Here is a 16,963-nt window from a genome sequence, read left to right as displayed (position 1 = left end):
ATAGCATGCAAAACAAAGCTTTTCACGGTACCTCAGTACATGTGACAATAATAAAGCTAAACAACGTCCGAAGAGACCCCAGTGATTGACGTAGGCTGCCCTGAATTTCACAAGTGACTATATTTGCCCGGCTCAAACAAATATGTTCCCAGGTTTCTCAGAACTTCCATGAGCATTCTGATTAAATGGTGATTCTGCACTCTGTGCACAGGAGTCAAACAAAATCTTCTGTTCAATTTCCATTTATGGATTTAAGGTACTTAAACTAAAATAACAAACTGAAATAGATCCTGAGTTGGAGTTTGGATAACACAGGATTGATGGTAAATCCCACATATATGATGCAGGAGCTTTGTTTATTTTATTGTTTCACAACCAGGAGCGTGTGAAATCCAATGGCAACACTCCACTATCTGATCAAATGTCTTGTATACAGAACTGCATACAAGTACACCAAACTGCTTTTAATCTTTTCAAGAAAACACATTATGAACACCTTTTCGCATTTATATGCAGTCACTACATATTCACTTTATGACTGACTGATTCCCTTCATATCTAAAGTCTCCCAAAACTCTACACATTGGCACCTCCAAAACCCTTATTGCTAGAACTGAAGAACCTGCGCCCTCTTACATTGACGCACCACTTTAATGATGCTCTTGAGAGGTGGTTGGCTCTGCATTGTCATTGGGAACAGATCCTTTCATCAAATGTTACTTCAATGAAAGAAGCCACAAAGTGCTGGAATAAGTCAGGCAGCGTCTCTCAATAACACGGATATGTGATGTTTCAGGGTTGGGATCCTTCTTCAGACTCTTAGTTACTTAAATGACTTCTATTATAGGCACGTGGATGTGTAGGGACTGGAGGGAAATGGATCATGGTCAGACACAAAAGATTGGTTTAACTGTTCATCGTGGACATCGTGGGCTGAAGGGGCTATTACTGTGCTGAACTGTTCCATGTTCTCTGTGTGTTTCTTGCTGCGAGTTTTTAACATGCATGGACTTTGCTGATATGAGTTCAGATGCAAAGTAAGTACTTTTGTCAAACTACATATTGAGACCATTTATGCTACATAGTTACTGAGGCTTGTACTGGTTCTTGGTGTTAGATTATCACTCAGTCAAAATTGACGATATTACTTCCAAAATGTTTTCCCTTGCTCCAATTGCTACCTTTCTTTTCACTCGTTTTGGTTAAGCTGTACCAAAATGAATTGTGCTCAAAAACAATAATCAACTATGTGAAAGTAAAAACTGGCAGAGTGTGGAGTATTTAAACAAAATGTTCGCTAATGGATGAATCAACACGAAGCTAGTATTGTCTTTTAGTTTAGAGATACAGCATGGAAACAGGCCCACTGAGACCATGCCAATCATCGATCACCCACTAGTTCTATGTTATTCCCACTTTTGTATTCAACACATCAGGAGCAATTTACAGAAGCCAATTAACCTACAGACCTGCATGTCTTTGGGATGTGGGAGGAAACCTTCAGCTGACACTGCATGGACACAGACCATTCGGCCCATCGAGTCTGCGGCTACCAGCGATCCCGTACACTACCACTATCCTACACACCAGGGACAATTTACAGAAGCCAAATTAACCTACAAACCTGCACGTCTTTGGAGTGTGGGAGGAACTTGGAATACCCGGGGAAAACCCACGCGGTCACAGAGAGAAGGTACAAACTCTGTACAGACAGCACCCGTAGTCAGGAGTGTAAGGCAACAACTCTACCGCTGTGCCACCGTTACTCCAGCACTTTGCTGAAGACTTCAGCATCTGCGGTTCCTTGTGTCTAATTCTCAATGTCTTCATTTAAACAGTAAATGCTGGCAATCTGTTTAATCATGGGACACAGTTTAACCTCGTATTATCTGGATAAACACAAACGGGATAAATTTGGTGGAATTTGGTAGAGAACCATCGTGCTCCAAGGGAGAATGCGCAAACTCTGTACAGAGAGCACGGACTCGGGTCTCTGGCACTATAAGGCAGCAACTCTACCGCTGCGCCACTGTGCCACTCTTCAGATGCTGTTTCAGGTCCCGACCCAAAATGGCATCTGTCCAGTCCCTTTTCAGATGCTGCCTGACCCACTGAGTTCCTCCAGAGCTTTGTGTTCGGCTTGTACCATGTTACGGCATTTGGCCTAGATGCTCACTGACATAGTTCACAGATCAATTGAGCAAGTCAATAATTCATTTTAACATTTCAAAGGAATGCAAGTGAGGCTGGGACCTTCAAGCTATCTGGATTCTCAGCTGTTTCTTCAGGTTTGTTTACAAGGACACTTTAGCTTGTCAAAGTGAAGCAGGAAGAAAATGGCAAAATGTGTTATTTGAGGAAGTTGGCCGATTGCTTTCATTTAAAAAAACAAAGTAAATGTTAAATGGATTTTTGATGTTACAGCAGTTAATAACAAAACAGCAAAGCAAAAGTTGCACATCTCTGCTACTTACTTTTGACTAATTTAGTTTTCTGTATACTTGCACCGAATTTATCCTGTTTGTGTTTATCCAGATAATACGAGGTTAAACTGTGTCTCATGATTAAACAGATTGCCAGCGTTTGCTGTTTAAATGAAGACAGGAAGTGGTGCCTTTACACCATTGATGCAAGCCCATAATACTGCAGAGACTACTAATAAGTGGTGATGCAAGTGCTACATTTATATTATAGATCCCATATTGGTCCAAGTGTTAGGAAGGAACTGCAGATGCTGGTTTAAACCGAAGATAGACATAAAAAGCTGGAGCAACTCAGCGGGACAGGCAGCAGCTCTGGAGAGAAGGAATGGGTGACGTTTCGGTTCGAGACCAGACTTCAATCTGAAGAAGGGTCTCAACCCGAAACGTCACCCATTCCTTCTCTCCAGAGCTGCTGCCTGTCCCGCTTGGTACAAGTGGTATCTTTACATTGTAAATCCTAGGGAAATACAAGAACTGTCACCCTACTGTAGACCTCGTACCAATGCAGGTATGTCCCCCTGGAAGGCGACTCCGGACTGTCAAAGCAGCCACAGCCAGACATAAAAACAGCTTTGTTTCCACGAGTAGTAGTTCTACTCAATAACCAAAGTCTGTAGTCTCTCTTTTTTGCTCTGGTTTATTTTCACCCACATGTTTAAACCGTAATGTTGTAACCTTATTGTTTTGATGTGGTTATGCTTCATTCTTAATTGTTAACTGTATGTTTGTGTTGTCATTTGTGAGCGGAGCACCAAGGCACATTCCTTGTATATGCACATACTTGGCCAATAAACCTATTCATTCATTCATTCGTTCGTTCGTTCATGTTGACTGAGGTACATTTGAGATCACTAACCAAGGCTTGACTTAAGTTGGTGAAGTCAAAGTCCTGGAAATTTGCCTTTGGGATATTGTTTCAAACCAAGGGGTCCAACCCAAAACGTCACCTACCCATGTCCTCTAGAGATGCAGCCTGATCCCCTCAGTTACTCAAGCACTTTGTGTCCATTTGTGTAAACCAACATCTGTAGTTCCTTGTTTCTGCACCTGATCACATGACATTGATTATATTGCACATGACCATGTGATGCTGTGCAGTTTGTGTTAATATTATTGCCCTTATCATAGTTGATTAAGGCCATGTCTCCAAATAAAATAATTGCCTTCTAGAATGCAAAGTATTCAATGGGATGAACGATCACATAACTATAAATTAAAGAACAAAAAATAGCAAAGAGATTTGAGCAGGAGATATTTTTTTTAATTGTCTTCTGTGATTTTTGTACAGTAATGATTGAAAGGAGCAGCACATCTAAATTACTTTGATTTGACCAAATTAATTGAAATGGAGTGTGTGGAATTAAAAATCTTATAACAAAAGATGCACAGAGTCTCGTGCCCAGAGTAAGGGAATCGAGAAGCAGAGGACATAGGTTTAAGATGAGTGGGGAAAGATTTAATAGGAACCTGAGGGGTAACTTTTTTCACACAAAGGATGGTGTGTGTGTGGAACGAGCTGCCGGAGCAGGTAGTCGAGGCAGGCTATATCGCAACGTTTAAGAAACATTTGGACAGGTACATGGATCGAAGAGGTTTAGAGGGATATGGGCCAAATGCAGGCAGGTAGGACTAGTGTAGATGGGGCATGTTGGTCGGTGTGGGGGCAAGTTGGGCCAAATGGCCTGTTTCCATGCTGTGTGACTGACAAAGCTATACTGAGCGAAGCTAAAAGCGAATCTAATTCAGTTCACTGATTTTCACACTCCACTGCTGATATAGTGACAAGGAGATGAGACTCTTCTCTCAGATAGAGGCCTTAAACCAACCTATCTCTGATGATCAAATGCATTATTTTTACAGTGCTGGGGTGCAGCCAATGTGAACTGCTGCCTGGATTAGTATAGCCAGGGGCTGTGATTGGCAACACTTCTCCATTACTTTTCTTCAGTCACTGGATACCAGGCCATGCACATTTAATGACCTAGATTTTTCTGTTCGCTGCCAAAGTTCACACCTCAGTGAACCTTTGGTTGGTTTTTGAACTGGAAACTGTTTCTTGGACATCATTTTCAACACAGCATGTCCTCCATCAGATTTGTAGCATTCGTCTGCATGGCTTCTCTTCCCTCAGAATCAAGAATCTTCTCTCGTGTCTCTTTGTGCGTAGAGTGGCTATCTGGAAAATATGTGCCACAGGTGTACATTCTTCATGCTGAGAGGTTGGTGGGTGTATGGCACGAGCTGCCGGAGGAGGTGATTGAGGAATGTACTACAACAGCATTTGAAAGACACTTGGACAGGTACATGGATAGGAAAGGTTTAGAGGGAGAAACAAGGAACTGCAGATGCTGATTTAGCAAGGAAAAGACACAAAGTGCTGGAGTAACTCGGTGGTCAGGCAGCATCTCTGGAGAACGTGGATAGGCGATGTTTCGGGTCGGGAGCCTTTCTTTTTTACATGCTGCCGCAGTTCATTACACCTCTGCTATATCTTCAGCAGAAGTGCAGCAGGTTGCACGTAAATAGATTTGAACAAAGGAGTAGAAGTGGACCATGTGGTTCATTGTGCTTGCGCCAACATTGATTTTTATGTCTGATTTGTGTGCGCTTTGTTGATTGACCATCATGTCCCCACCCCCTCGGGCTGACTGCCAGGCATGATTCCTCCTGAGTGTTTAACGACACTGTGCCTGTGCTCGCTGGGGTTTAGAAGGTTGAGGAGGGGGCCTCATTGAAACTTACCAAACAGTGAAAGGCCTGGATAGAGTGGATGTGGAGAAGATGTTTCCTCTAGTGGGAGAGTTCAGGGCCAGAGGGCATAGACTCGGAGTGATAGGATGCACCTTTAGAAAGAAAATGAGGTATTTCTTTAGTCAGAGGGTGGTGAATCTGTGGCATTTACTGCCACAGACGGCCGTGCAGGCCAAGTCGTTGGCTATTTTTAAAGCGGAGATTGACAGGTTCTTGATTAGTAAGGACCATAATCCTGCTAGACTCCAAATCCTTGTGACCCAAACACAAAGTGCCACAGGAGGCACCCTTTGTCTCATTTTCATCTCGAGCTTTGTCACTTATTCTACCTATCTGCAATCAAATCCTGACCAGTCTTACTGTCTCTGACTACATTTTATCTGTTTGCTTTGTTGTTATCTCCTCCCAGCTAACAATGATCTATTCGACATTTTCCTAGATCTTTATTCCCTTTGTCCTATTTGCACACCTTACACTTCCTTATCCATCTCCTTCTCCCCTGAGATCAGTCTGAAGAAGGGTCTCTACCCGAAACATCTCCCATGATGCTGCCTGTCCTGCTGAGTTACTCCAGCATTTTGCGTTTATCCCCCTCATCTGTATCCACCTATCACTTGCCTGGCTTTGCCCCATCCTCAACTCGTTTTTCCAACTTTCTCTCCCCTAATGCAATCCGTCTGAAGAAGGGTCCAGGCCCTGTCCCCCAACATACACGTCCAGAGTGTTTTAATTGGCCTGTATACAGACGTACACACACACACACACACACACACACACACACACACACACACACACACACACACACACACACACACACACACACACACACACAGACACAGACACAGACACACACACACACGTGTTTGCAGATGACACCACTGTGGTGAGTCAGATCATGAACAATGATGAGACTGAATACGGAAAGGAGATCGAGAACTTAGTAAGGTGGTGTCAGGTCCACAACCTGTCCCTCAGTGTCAGCAAGACAAAGGAGTTAGTTATTGAGTAGAAACAAGGAACTGCAGATGCTGGCTCGGTATTAACTTCAGGCAGCACAGTGGAGTGCATGAACAGTCCTTCCATAAGCTAATGAACAGAACTAGCTCTACCTCATTGTGGACTTTGTTTCTTGTATATGATGCTATTAAGCTGAGAACTATATTATGCTCTCTACATCTATCTCTTCACTACCTATTGGCTTGATTGTATTTATGTATATTATTTTCTGTTTTGATTAGATAGCTTGTAAAACAAAGTGTTTCACTGTATCTCTGAACACGTGACAATAATAAACCAAAACCAATCCCTCAAGAGTTTAATTCAGTTTATTATTGTCACATGTACCAAGCTACAGTGAAAACCTTTTGTTGCGTGCTATCCAGTTAACAAAATGACTGCACATGACTACAATCAAGCCGACTGAACCATCCTATCAGCTAGAGAGCAGTTCTGAGCTGTTATCCACTTCATTGGGGATCCTTGGACTATCTTCAATCGGACTTTACTGGACCTTATCTTGCACTAAACGTTATTCCCTTTATCATATATCAGTACACTGTGGACGGCTCGATTACAATCATGTATAGTTTATGCCGCTCTCTGGTTAATAGGCAACACAGGCTTTTCACTGCTGAGCCGAGCAGTGTACAGATACAGGATAAAGGGTATATTACTTTGTGCAAGATAAGATCTTATTAAAGATGGTCCAACGGTCTGGTTGACTGCTGAGTTACTCCAGCACTTTGTTTTGGCTCATAATTTTAGCATCTGCAGTTCCTTTTGTCCTCAGAATCCTTTTGTGCAGCTTTACTCTAAAACTCTAATACTGGGTGTTGCAGGGGTGTGGGAATAAATGATTATAAAGCAAGACCAGTCCTGATGGAGATTAGGCTGTGAAGAATGACATTGACTTGCAGTGTGGTCAGGCAATCAGATGCACTTTGCATTCTCTGCCTTTCTCTTCAATATGACCAATAATGACACGTCGTGGTGAACTGCTATTTCAAGAAGGGGAAGTTATTATGCTGTAAAAACAGGAATGATCGAAGGAGGAACCTGACACACAGTCATAATGGTATTGCACATGTACGGATGTAAAGAGTCCCTTGCTTAATGTGGCTGCTATTCACACCAATTACTTGCAGTTTCCTGAGTGTGTTGTGTCATTGGGAGAGAGAAAATTAGGAAGTTGATCTTGGTGTCAACCGATACTTGGGTAGACTACATTATCACTTGGAAGTTGGACATAATATCCATGAAGATTCCGTGATATGCACCAAAATCTGGTGCTGACTACACAGAGGTAATGTTTTTTGATTGACCAGAAGGATTTGATTTGGACTAAATGCAATGTTGACAGTCTTGGTTTTTCTCTTGATGGTGCTCTGTCGTTAAGATAGTAGAACAAAGATGTTTGAGGCCTTACAGTGAATACGAAGCTGTTGCAGATGGAGTTTCCTGAATATCTTCTGGAATTGTGTGATGTGATTTTAATAGGTGGTGAATCTGTGGAATTCTTAGTCGCAGATGGCTGTGGAGGCCAAGTCAATGGGTATTTTTAAGGCGCAGATTGACAGATTCTTGATTAGTGCGGGTGTCAGGGGTTATGGGGAGAAGGCAGGAGAATGGGGCTGAGAGGGAAAGATAGATCAGCCATGATTGAATGACGGAGTAGACTCGATGGGCCGAATAGCCTACTTCTGCTCCTATGACTTATGAACTTAGGAGAACCTACTAGCACAGATTTGTACCAGTAGAAATTTGAGAGCGGATTGCTCATTTGATTCTCCAGTTGTTTCGTTTCAGTGAGAAATTGGTATTATTGACCTTCATTTTTTTTTTTAGACGCAAGACCTCCATAATTTCACCCATGATGTGCACCCAGTTAGTGGAGGGGGAGGGGGGGGGGGGAGGGAGGGGGGGTTAATTGCAAGACACCACATTAATGGGCATATTAGCAGGAACGCAAATAGCAGATACAGGTAATTTCGCCACAACATCCCACTGTGCAGGAATAGTTTGTTCTGCCATTAGAGCAAGAAGAATAATTGAAACAAGGTTGCATTAAAAAAATTGGAGTGGGAACTGAGAGTTGCAGTTTAAAACATGTTCTGAAAAAGAGGCCAAATATGCACATTTATTAATGTGCTATAACATAACTAATATAGAAATCTATTAGTTTTATATAATACTAGACCAAGTGGACTTGTTGGGCCCAAACCTCTCCTGCATTAGTGCAGCACCCTCTCCTTCCTTCCTCCCTTCCTCCCTTCCTCCCTCCCTCCCTCCCTTCCTCCCTTCCTCCCTTCCTTCCTTCCTTCCTCCCTCCCTCCCTCCCTCCCTCCCTCCCTCCCTCCCTCCCTCCCTCCCTCCCTCCCTCCCTCCCTCCCTCCCTATGAGATAGATTTAAACTTTAAAATGTGGATAACTTTAAAAATATAACACCGATTTCAATAAAACTACTTGCTTTACCATTATAGCAATGACGGTGAGTAAGGTGGGCCTAAAATTGTCACGCTATCGTGGCCGTTTTGGCTGTAGTTCGATCACAAATAAACAAACAAATGAGAGTTTTAGTATATAGCTAGTGGCAATAGAGGTAATCAACATAACTACAGCAAAAGAAAAACTCTAGCTATTTGGGTTGAAATAAAAATAATGATTTCATTAATTATTCTTTCAGGATCTGTGCAAGGCTAGCATTTATGATCCATCCTTAACTATCTTGAGCTTAATTAACCTCATTGAAACGTACCGAATAGTGAAAGGCCTGGATAGAGTGGATGTGGAGAGGATGTTTCCACTAGTGGGAGAGTCTAGGAACAGAGGTCTCAGCCTCAGAATATAAGGACATACCTTTAGAAAGATGACAAGGAATTTCTTTAATCAGGAGGTGGTGAATCTGTGGAATTCATTGCCCCAGACGCCTGTGGAGGCCAAGTCAATGGGTATTTTTAAGGCGGAGATTGACAGATTCTTGATTAGTGCGGGTGTCAGGGGTTATGGGGAGAAGGCAGGAGAAAGGGGTTGAGAGGGACCGATAGATCAGCCATGATTGAATGGCGGAGTAGACTTGATGGGCTGAATGGCCTAATTCTGCTCCTCAAAAGTATAATTGCTTGCCAGCTAACTTCATTGCTAAGTTTAGAGTCGCATGTAGGATAGTGGATTTTCTCCCCTGAAGGTTTTTTTTAATAATCCGGTAATTTTGTGGAAAACATTACGAATATGATTTGGTGAATTCCAGATTATTAAATTAATTTAAATTTTGCAGCTGCTGTGGTGGGAATCGATCATACTTCTCTGGGTTGTTTAACTCTGCAAGCCAAGAGTCTTTCTGAAGAAAGGTCCCGACCCTAAACGTGTTCATATTCATTTATTCACAAAATGCTGGAGTAACTCAGCAGGTCAGGCAGCATCTCGGGAGAGAAGGAATGGGTGACGTTTCGGGTCGAGACCCTTCTTCATGTTCACCTGACCATGAACATGGACAGGTTCATGTCCATGTTCTCTCTGGAACAGGTTTCTCATGAACCTGTCCATGTTCTCCAGAGATGCTGCCTGAGCCGCTGAATTACTCCAGCACTTTGTGTCCTTTTGTGTAAACCAGCATCTGCAGCTCTTTGTTCTGGCAGGCCACTTTGATAATGATGACCAAATGATCTTTTAAACTTTTTCATTGCTTCTCATAGCATACAAAAGCATTATGTGTGTTGTTTCAAACTGCAAGCTCTGAATAAAAGATGGCCATGGACAAATTCTACCAGGAATTTTTAAATACCTTCATACCAAGAGTCTGGAAATTCCACCGAGAGTAGATGATGCCTTTAAAGCAAAACTAGATAAACAGACAAGATGGAAAGAAATGGAAGGATTGCTTGGATTAGAGGGCTTCCACTACTGGGAGAGGTTAGGTAGACTTAGATTGTTTTGTCTTTAATGTTGCAGGGAAACTTAAAAGGTGTATAAAATTCAGGGAGGCTTAGATAGGGTAGACAGTCAGAACCTTTCTTCCCAGGGTGGAAATGTCCAACACACGAGAGGGTATCGCTATAAGATGAGAGGGGGCAAGTTTAATGGAGATGTGTGGGGCAGGTTTCTTACATAGAGTAGCAGGGGCCTGGAACGTATCGTCACGTGTGGGGATGGAGGCAGATATGATAGTGGCGTTTAAGTGGCTTTTACCTGGGCGCATGGAAATGCAGGGAATCGAGGGATATGGATCATGTACAGGCAGGTGAGATCAGTATAACGGCATCATGTTCAGTACTGACATTGCGGGCCGAAGGGCCTGTTCCTGTGCTGTACTGTTCTATGCTTTACTGTAGAAACCTTTCCACTTGTTAGCATCTTTCACAACATGATAACATTGGTGAAGAGCTTTGGAAGTGTAATCACACGAGTAATGTAGGAGCCATGTGCACAATAATTAATGCACAACAGTTACGTTAATGATTTGATGTTCTGTTCAATGTGTTAGTTGAAGGTTAACTGGTTTTCTGGGCATCAGAAATCTCCCTACCCTTTCTCAAAATATGTCATCGGATTTCTATTTTCTTGTCATGAAGTTAAGAGGGCAAACAAGGACCTTCTTTTCACATCTCCCCTGAAAGGCAGCTTGTAGAGTTGCTGCCTTACAGCGCTTACAGCGCCAGAGACCCGGGTTTGATCCTGAGTACGGGTGCTTGTCTGTACAGAGTTTGTACGTTCTCCCCGTGACCTGGAATGGAATGGGATGGAATACTTTCTTGTCACATGTGGCAAGTCACAGTGAAATTCTTTGCTTGCGTACCCAAGGTGTGCGAATAGACTTGCGTGAGTTTCCTCCAAGAACCGCTTTCCTCCCACACTCCAAAGACGTACAGGCTTGTAGGTTAATTGGCTTGGTATAAATGTAAAAATTGTCCCGAGTGTAGGATAGTGTTAATATGTGGGGATCGCTGGTCAGTGCAGGCCAAAGGACCTGTTTCTGCGCTGTATCTCCAAACTGAACTAAACTAAACTTCAAAGTACAATAGGCTCGGAGATCGGTTTGAGCATAAAATTTCAATCTTCCCCAGCCAATTCAAAACTGAATCAGTCTCAAATTCTTACCAATCTCTCCACTGCGTTCCAGGGGCAGTTACAGAATCATGAAAGGGAAAGCAGTGCGAGGTGGCACTTATACAAAGAACAGAGAACATTGTGGTAATGCTAAACAAACCTTCCTGCAGGAAGTAGGTCAGGGTGGAATTACTGACTAAAGTGCTAGAAATTATTTTTTCCTGGGGCTATAATTCTTTCTAGTTCTTACTATTAAGTTCTTATTGGTATAGTGGTACTGAATTGTCAAGATTTTAATCCCCAAGAAAACTTGCCTGAGCATTTCAAGATTAATGTTGTTAAGCAAATTGGCTATATTATTCAGAACTATTCTTGGATTAGTGTTTGGAACTAATTTGTCCATTTGCTACCTTAAGGCTTAAGTGAAAGCAAAGGGAGTCGGTGGGGCTATAATTTCCCAGCTGCCATCATGCTTGCCCTACATTTGACCTTTGAGAGGGACTCTAGAAACTGGTGAGGATATAGGTTTTAAGTTTAGGTTTATTATTGTTGTCACGTATACTGAGGTACAGTGAATACCTTACAGCGCCAGGGACCCGGGTTCGACCCTGACTACGGGTGCTTGTCTTTACGGAGTTTGTACCACCTCACCTCCCTGTGGCCTGCGTGGGTTTTCTCCGGGATCCCCGGCTTCCTCCCACGCTCCAAAGACGTACATTTCTGCAGGTTAATTGGCTTGGTATAATTGTAAATTGTCGCCAGTGTGTGTAGGATAGTGTTAGTATGCTGGGATCGCTCGGTGGGCCGAAGGGCCTGCTTCCACGCTGTATCTCTAAACTAATCTAAACCATTTTGCATGCAACAAGCTTGTGAAAACCAGATATCAAGCCCAAAGAAGTATGTATTGTGTCAGGAGATGTATTAACTTATTGAGAGGGAAGGAACCTACGATAGAAATAGAGTTATAGGTTAAAGGATGATGTCGAATTCAAAGCTAAATGTTGGTTTGTGGTGGTACAGTAGTACGTCACGATGTCAAGATATTTTTGATGTGAGTACAATAGGCATATTCACTTTTGATTTGTTTTATTTTTGTTTAGTTAGGAATTTCTAAGCAGATTGTGATCTTTAACTACAGGCAGGCACTAAAACTCTAAGCTCCTTACACTTCTCTCTCCACAGCCTGGCTAAAGCTTAATGAGAATGTAATCTGACTGGCATTTGCTTCCAATTGGAGACTGGAGCCTTTTGATATAAAAACAAAAATGCTGTGCATGATTCAGAACAAGAAGCATTTATGGATGAGGAACAGGTTTAGTGTTTTAGTTCAATAACCCTATAATTGCTAAGTTTAGCTCTTCTAACGCCCAGGATAAACTTAAAACCTTAAAATTATGATACCTTTTTCCTCAGAAAGACACAAAATGCTGGAGTAACTTAGGCAGCATCTCTGGAGAGAAAGAATGGGTGACGTTTCGGGTCGAGACCCTTCTTCAGCCTGAGTCAGGGGAGAGGGAGAAACAGAGATAAGGAAGTGGAAGGTGTGAAACCGAGACAAAGGGGATGGGGATCAAGGATAAATGTAGAAGATCATTGTTAGCTAGGAGGAGGTAACAACAAAGCAAACAGAGATAAAATGTAAACAAGGACAGTCAGACTGGTCGGAGAACTGGGAAGGGGGGAGGGATGGAGAGAGAGGGAAAGCAAAGGTTACTTGAAGTTTGAGAAGTCTCGACCCAAAACGTCACCCATTCCATCTATTCAGGGATGCTGCCTGTCCCGCTGAGGACTCCAGCATTTTGTGTCTATCTTTGGTTAAAACCAGCATCTGCAGTTCCTTCCTACTTTTCTTTAACCTCAGGGTGGTAATGTCAAGGAGCTTATGGCATAGCTTTAAGGTGAGAGGGGCAAAGTTACTTCAGCAAAGGAGATGAGCAGGGCAAGTTATTATTTTGCACGGAGGAAAGAAGGTACCTGGAACCCGCTGCCAAGGATGGAGTTGGTGGAGGCTAGGGGTTGCCAACTTCCTCACTCCCAAATACGGGACAAAGGGTGACGTCACCGCCCCGCGCCCCACGTGACCTCACCCAGCTAGCGGCCACGTGCTCCCGCTCCACAAATGGCGGCCGTAATTTGTAATGCTTGCAAATCCACCATTCATCTTGGTTTCAATCTTATAAAATTAGAGTCATGATTCAGGGTTCATAAATGATAGAATAGAAATGGCTTTGGTAACATTGTAAATTGTCCCTAGTGTGTGTTGGATAGTGCTAGTATACAGGGATCGTGGTGGGTGCAGACTCGGTGGGCCGAAGGGCCAGTTTCCTTGCTGTATGTCTAAACTAAAGTCTAAACTATAAAGTGGTACTCCTTGTAAAACTGGTTTGCCATTGTGTCTCAATGACTATTTACTTCCCCTTCCGCCTGTGTAACCACAGTAACTCTGACTTTTATGTTTTAGTAACTTCAGATTCAGAGTAGTTTATTGTCAAATCCACCAGGGTGCAATGAAATTCCTAGTTCACATGAAGCAAACATAAATACAATAAGTACATTGATAAATACCATAGCAACACGCAAAACGCTGCCAATCTCTGGCACTGTTTAAAAAGAATTATAGGTAATTGTTATTGTAGCAAGCCCTTAACTTTCTACATTGTAATTGGCGTCTTTTAAAATAGCACCAAAACATGGCGCCTTTTGTATGTGGGCTCAGTACACTATTTCTGTAGAGAGACACAAAATGCTGGAGTTACTCAGCGGGTCAGGCAGCCTCTCGGGAGAAAAGGAATAGGTGATGTTTCGGATCGAGACACTTCTTCAGACTGAGAGTCTGGGAGAGGGAAAATAGAGGTATGAGAGGGTAGAAAGAACAAATTAATGAAAGGTGTGGAAAAGGACAAATCAAAGCCAGCAACGATGATCAAGGAAAGGTGGAGCCCACAATGGTCCATTGTTGGCTGTGAACTATTTCTAGGTATACTTACTAATCGAAGATGTACTGGGTATGGGAATACTAAGCGGACTGTATGCAAGAAAATAATTTCACTCTGCGTTTGCATGTGACAATAAACCATTGAATCTTATGAATTTTACGGGTGAGCCTGGAATTTACCACAAAGCTACTTTTGATGCTTGAAACTCCACAGTCAATGATTCCCCTCCCCCCCCCCCCCCCCAAAGGTGTTAATGGAGGGGATTAAGAGGCATCAAAGCCTCTGAATCTCTCTTGTTATTAGATGGCATGTACACCATTTGCCACTTAACAGCCCTGATCTTTCTGTAAGCAGTGTTTCCCTCCCCTGATTTCAGCCCCATGTGGCCTAACCCAAAGTTCAGACCTTAATTTAAAAAACAAAGTATAATCAATACCTTTAGAAAAATCAGTGAGCCACACTCATTCAATCAGGTTATCTTCATGTCTCGACTTCATAAGATCCGTGTTGACAGAATACATGAACCCAATGATACCAATCAACAATAAATTCAATTTTCCCTCCAGTCCAATCCTTTTTTTTAACCTTGATACAAAGAGCATTGTTATCATCAAATATTTTTTATACTCTTTAAATCATTAACAGGGTGAGCCACATGAATGTTTCATTTTGTTTTCTCCACGGCCAATTGATTTTATATTTACCAAATGTGCATCCTTTACATTCAAATGATAAATAATTCACTTTCTTAGAGCTATAATCTGCTATTCCACAACATATATATTTTGTTTTGAAGACTTTTATCTTATTAGGATTTTGGGGAAACAATTATATTTGTGTTCTGAATTTGAAAATAGAGCACTCATACAAATTAGAAAATCATAGATTGTAATAAAAGTCGATTGATGGTTGAAAGTAGACCTCTGATCTGGAAGTCGTTTAGAGATACAACGTGGAAACAGGCCCTTTGGCCCACCGAGTTCACGCCGACCAACGAAAACTGGAATCTCTGTGAAGCACACAGTAGCTTCTTGGTCTGGGAATGCTCACCGACCTTCTCCCAAATCTCGGGACTTGGAGGCCCAATCTGTTTAAAACCTTAAATCAATGTGATCCTCCTTGAAATCCAGAAATAAGATTGCAAAACCCCTTAAAACCAGACGACACAGATTCAAAAGTCACAAGGCAGATGTTGGAATTCTGACCAAAACACAAACTGTTGGAGTAACACAGTGGGTCAGGCAGCATCTGTGGAGGGAATGGAATCTTCCTGAATAAAGATTCAAAGTGGACTGCAATTAATAATTATTGAACCATCACAGCAGCCAGCCTGAACCTGTAGATTAGCTTCTCCAGTGAGCTGTGTTCTTGGTCCGCTGAGGTTGCCTGACTATTTCTCAGTATTTGCTTCTGTTTTAGATTCTCATTTCCTCTTTTTGATCTTATTTTGTTTGAGAGGGCATTTTTCTCAACGATGTCAGCAGAGAATGAGAGACTATGCAGCTTTATCGAACGATATTATTTTGTGAATTAAAGTGGCACATGGAGCATTACAACAAAGGAACAGGCCCTTCGGCCCATAATGTCTGTGGCGAACATGATGCCAAGATAAATCACAGTGCTGGAGTAACTCAATTGGCCAGGCAGCATCCGTAGAGAACATGGATAGGTGAAATCTGAAGAACGGTCCTGACCTGAAACGTTATATATCCATGTTTTCCAAGGATGCTGCCTGACCCGCTGAGTTACTCCAGCAGTTTTTATTTTGTGAACCAGTGCACGTATCCTTGTTTCTGCAAGGTTAATTCTCATCAGTGGCACATAATCCATATCCTCCTTACCCACGTGCCTATCTAAAGGCCTCTAAAATGCTACTATGATATCTGCCTCCACCATCACCAGACATTGCGTTCCAGGCACCCACCATCTGTGTAAAAAAAACTTTCCCCATACATCTTTAAACTTTGGCCATCTCACCTTAAAGCTATGCCTTTTAGTCTTTGACATTTCTACTCTGGGGAGAATGGTTCTGACTGTTCACTCTTGATATGGTCTCATGATTTCATATACTACAATGGGTCAGGCAGCATCTGTGGAGGGAATCCTCAGTCTCCAGTAGTTTTTCCACAGATCTGTTAAAAATATTTACTATTAGGTGGTGTATCTTTTTTGAAATGCTTATCCTAACAAGAATATATCAAAACATTAGGGCAGCACGGTGGCGCTGCAGTGGAGTTTAGATTTAGATTTAGAGATACAGCGCGGAAACAGGCCCTTCGGCCCACCGAGTCCGCACCGCCCAGCGATCCCCGCACATTAATACTATCCTACACACACTAGGGACAATTTTTACATATTACCCAGTCAATTAACCTACATACCTGTACGTCTTTGGAGTGTGGGAGGAAACCGAAGATCTCGGAAAAAACCCCCGCAGGTCACGGGGAGAACGTACAAACTCCGTACAGACGGCGCCCGTAGTCAGGATCGAACCTGAGTCTCTGGCGCTGCATTCGCTGTAAGGCAGCAACTCTACCGCTGCGCCACCTTGCCGCATTACAGTGCCAGAGACCCGGTTTCAATCCTGACTGCAGGTGCTATCTGTACGGAGTTTGTACGTCGTCCTTGTGACATGCGTGGGTTTTCTCCGGGATCTTCGATTCCGTCCAACACTCCAAAGATGTGCAGGTTTGTAGGTGAATTTGCTGGTATAATTGTAAATTGCCCCTGTGCGGCGATCGCTGGCCGGTG

The 16,963-nt window shown here is 42.7% G+C and overlaps 1 protein-coding gene across 3 annotated transcripts in view; it reads left to right on the top strand.

Annotated features, from left to right (window-relative positions):
* Positions 1-16,963, top strand: part of LOC144603531 (FYVE, RhoGEF and PH domain-containing protein 4-like) — a 123,444-nt gene that overhangs the window by 35,474 nt on the left and 71,007 nt on the right. The window contains exon 1 of one of the 3 annotated variants that reach the window (XM_078416857.1): positions 7,418-7,536. The exons of the other annotated variants lie outside the window; for them this stretch is intronic. The gene's annotated coding sequence lies outside the window, so the exon portion shown is untranslated. Of the gene's footprint in view, positions 1-7,417; positions 7,537-16,963 lie in introns of those variants that run through there. 3 annotated transcript variants of the gene reach the window in all.

This window comes from Rhinoraja longicauda, chromosome 20 (assembly GCF_053455715.1).
Source record: "Rhinoraja longicauda isolate Sanriku21f chromosome 20, sRhiLon1.1, whole genome shotgun sequence".
In the NCBI taxonomy this organism is placed as follows: Eukaryota; Metazoa; Chordata; class Chondrichthyes; order Rajiformes; family Arhynchobatidae; genus Rhinoraja; species Rhinoraja longicauda.
This window is presented reverse-complemented; position numbering and strand designations above follow the sequence as displayed.